A 4,688-nucleotide genomic window follows, 5' to 3' on the forward strand; every position below is an offset into this window, starting at 1 on the left:
TCTCCTGCTATGAACGCTTGGAACATCCTACTTTTCCTTAACAGCTTTCCTTTTTCTCAGACGGAGTGAGAATGAGTTCACCTGGCTTTAGATGCCTAGATCAGAGCTAGTCAATCTGGGCTTCCTTTAAACCAACAGGGAGAAATAGATCCTTTAAAATGCATTTCATCTGGCCTCTTTTTATATCTGCTTTAGGATGAAGTTAATCCCACATTAATGGCATCTCTTTTTCTAGCCTGAATGTGAGAAGAGCCTAGCTCAGATGTCTGCAAGATAGACATCTGCATTTGGTCACATAAATCCCACCCGTAGAGCTGCTGCTGTAATGTGATGAACCGAGATGAATGGCTTCAATTAATAACAACAATAATAATATAGAATCTATAGTCTAAGTATAGAAAATAATTTCAGGATTTTTTTTTGCAAAAAAAAAAATTATTTTTTTCAGATGTGGGCCAGATCCTTCCTGGGTATTAGTCAAATCATTTTTGATTCAGTGGGCCTTATGTTGAGTAGTTGGTTGCAGTGGTCAAGAGCAGTGGTGGTGCCTCCTTTAGGCAAGCTAAACTATCAAATACTCTTCCTGCAGGTAAAGATTGACAGAAATAGAAGAATTTTCCAAGGCGAGGGTTTGGTTCTGCTCTTTTGAATGGTATTTGAAAAGCAATACCTCTGTTGAAGATAGCCTTCATAAAAGCACAATGGCTGCAACTTTCTGGAACTACTCATGACCCACAGACTTACTCTTTATTGGTGTTTCACATTCAGCTAAAGCTGAAGCAAACAAATGAAACTAATTACTCTTGAAGTTGAGTATTGCCTTCTTGAGCTTTATGAGCCTATTTTTCTGAAATTAGAAATTGCCTAACTATGTGGAATGTTTCCAGCAAAACTGCTTCCTACAACCACAATTTTTACAGTCACATAAGTGCTTTGTAGGCTACCTTTGGGTAGGCAGCAGTGACATCCAGTGGCCAGCAACCTGATCACAGGTCTTCTCCCAGAGCCTGTGTCACCTGGAATATCTCTCCCAATGGTCTAAACTGGTTGTGGTTTAATACGCTTATTCTGCTCAGTTTTGGGGTTTTTTTGTTTGTCTGTGTTGTTTTGTTTTTTTTTTTTTCCTTTATTTTTTTCCTCCCCATAGACTCTAAAATCCTCAGGTAGATGTTCTCTGAGACTCCGACAAGAGACTATAGATAAACACTGATTAAAAAGCAAGTAAATAAATTTTATATTGTTGGCTTTGCTGTAAAGTATTTTAATATGGCTGCCTATAGACATGGAAGTCTAAATAGATTGAAGAACAAGGTGTAGGCATCGATGCTGGAAAAGTCTGGCAGCCTTTGGATTTGCTAGAGACCACAGAGTACAAAAAGCCTATGGGAAATGGAGCATAACAATAGAGACCCTGCATATATTGTTTTAATATCAACTTATTTACTTTCAAGGCAGTCGGTCTGATCCCAAGCGAGTCAGGTCATTACAGACTAAGATTGAAGACACTGGATTTTTTTACTCCCGGGAGCAAACATTTTCAGGATTATATCCATAGTTATCCACCCCTAATTGCAGGAAAAATGCTGAACTCATAGTGTATGTTCAGATGACTTGTACCTCCTCTGTGCTTATATAGTCCATGAGTCTTTCTAACACAGGGACACATGGTCCACCTTAATTTTAAATAGGTACTCCTTTCAGTTATGTCAGCTACTTAAATTTATTTGCAGACAGTCAATTCATATTGATCATAACTCGACCTTACAATGACCTTGAGCAAAGGTACTCTGTGACTGCTATAGATATTGTGATCAATACTGGAGAGCAATTGACTACACCTAGTTACTGATAAATGAAGTTAAAAAAAAAAGTACACTATTTTCAGAAACAAAGATAACTGCTCATTTAGTCGACTGTTTGCAAAGGTTTAATATTGATACATGAAGTTATAATGACATCCTTGGGCATTCTCAAATGGTAGAAAACAATAGGGTGCAGAGTCACTGTAGCACATTAAGGAGAAAGAATCATTAGTTCCCAACTTCAAATAAGAAATTTCATGATATTTATGACAACAACACTGAGAACAAATACACTTACTTAGCAGTACTCATCGGAGAAGGCATGGATCAAACTGTGCCTCTTTTCTTTATGTGTGAGCCAGGTCTAGTGAAATAAAACACCATACTACTGTGCATGGAACAAAGCCTTTAGTACCACTTATTTTACTTTAGTACCACTCCTTTGCACATTTGTGCCTGAACTAAATTGCGCATCCCCAGGTATAACCAACTGTAATCATGAGGAAGAGATCACTTTGGTCTCAGCACATCTGCCACACGTTGATATGCTTCCCCACGCTGCCTGAAGTTGAAAGGGAAGATGCGAGGGACGTTTTCCCCTGCTATTCCTCTCACTTTGCTCGGAGTCCCACTGAGTGGAGGGAGCTGAGACGCAAGCCTATGAAAGCCCATTGCCAAAATGGTAGCGGGATGCGAGGGCGGGTGGCTTCACCCCCAAATGCACTCATTTGTGTACAGGGGAGGCCGCTCCAGTGCATGCCTGGGGCGGAGATGCAATACCTGGAGGATGCTCGGGAGATGCGGGAAAGGCAGCGGAGGCACAAGTGGAGCTCGTCCCCTACCAGCGGCCCTGAGCTCGCTTTCCGTCCGCGCTGCTTGCAATGCAACCCGGGTCTGACATTTTACATGGACACGCCAGGGGTTTTTGGGTTTTGGGATTTTTCTCTTTTCTTTTCAGAAGTAGAGTTTTACATCTGTGGCATTCTTTACAAAAGAAATTAATTAAATAGCAGGATGGCTAAAGCTATGCAAATCAGAAACAGGAGGGGAAACGTTTTGCAGGCGCAGACCTCCCTGTGCTCTTCAGTGTTTTCTCCAGGCACTTGAATTTCTCTCCCCATCCCCAAAGTTAATCTCCTGATCATATTTCTCCAGTCCCATACAGTAAGTGTGGTTTTTTTTTTTCTTCCACGCTCCCCCCACCCATGCTTCCCTGTTTTTTGTAGAGACAGTGTCCTTCTCCAGGCTCCTTCTACATCTTAGACTTCAGCCAAGCTATTTATTAATAAACCTGTGTTTTCAGTGCGTTGGTACATCAATAAAGTACAGAGTGGTTCAGTTAGTCAGCATTCTGAGAAATCCTTTGCTGTATTGGAGAACTGTAAATCTCCATTATTGCTTCCCATAGCACAAATAAAGAATAGCCTCTTACCTTTGCAGCATTCTCTTTGTTAATTTTTAAGGGTGAATGTGTACATGTTCCCTAGCAAAGAAAACCAGTTTGTGCGTAGCCCAGATACCAGGCATTTATTGGTTTGGGAGTGAGGTTTTTTGGTATAGCTTCAGCTGCTACCTGGAATTTTGGCAACAGTGGAGGGAAGCCAGGGTGAGTGCAGCAGGAAGCAATATTGAAACATTGGGATGAAAATAATCATCAGGACTTCAGGATTTTTTCCAAAGTGAACCTAAACTGGAGGCTTTAGCTATTAGTCCATGACTGATTGAAGAGGTATGTCACCTGCTACTACATGGCAGCACATCCCATCGCACTGCAATTGCCTGCCTGGAGTCATTATGGTGTATTACATCCTTTTGTTATCAAACTGTGTCATGTTGCATCACAGTCAGAAGCAGCCGGATGGAGACGTGGTTGACACGTTGCCTGTAACAGATGCAATGAGACGTAGCATCCAAAGCACATACCTGTTTTTAGTCAAGGCTCAATTTGCTCACAGTGTATTTTGACATATCTACAGAGGATTTGAAGTCACAGCTAATCCCTTCTGTGTTTGCCAGCTCTCAGTCAAGACTCAAGTCTTTCTGTTGGACTGAGAAGAAACGCAAGGTTTAAATTACCTTTGTCTGTTTCAGTGTCATCAAAAAGGTAGGAAAACCTGCCTGGTCTGGTTAATGCAATAAATGCATGAGATTTGGGACCATTAGGGGCCCTGGGAGTTTTTTTATTTTTAAACCCTCCTCCCAAAAGCTTGATGAAATGAAAAATTATTTAGTTACTCTTTAAAAGACTTGTGTAAAAATAAAAAACTTTTTTAAAAGTTCTATGAGTGGGCTTCCAAACTACTGGAAAAAAATGAGTTTATTAAGATGGTGATATTACAAAAGCCATAATATTTTCCCATATGAATTAAAGCTCAGTTAAAATAAATTTTTTTTATATGAATGCATTATGACATTCATGGCATACCAAATTAATTCTTTATGATCAGAGCCACTGCAATCAATACCAAATGAATTCATAATGATAAGATACTTAAAATGTTACCACAAAAACCAGTAAAAGGCCACAATCAAAACTGCAGCCTCCTAATATAGCATTGCCCAGCAAGATGGTGCTAGCTATGACGGTCAATGGTAATCCTTCATTTATGCTTTGGTTGACCTCTTTGTCTTCCAGTTGGAATATTCTGTATGTGATACAAAATTTCCTAATTTTGGTGGACAGTATTGCCCCATATTCTCATTGGCCTAGTTTTGCATGTGCTCAGGTTTTCATCCTTTGGGGATCAACAGTCAGTTATCCAAGAAAGCCTTATATCAGATCCTCTTAATAGAAAACCCCTTATACCAGCCTTGGGACTTTGTTGTGTTAGAGATATGTCAAATGTCATGAGAAAACCAGAAGTAACAGTGGGTAGTGTGTAGAAA

This window comes from Phaethon aethereus, assembly GCF_964289735.1.
Source record: "Phaethon aethereus genome assembly, chromosome: 6".
Lineage (NCBI taxonomy): Eukaryota > Metazoa > Chordata > Aves > Phaethontiformes > Phaethontidae > Phaethon > Phaethon aethereus.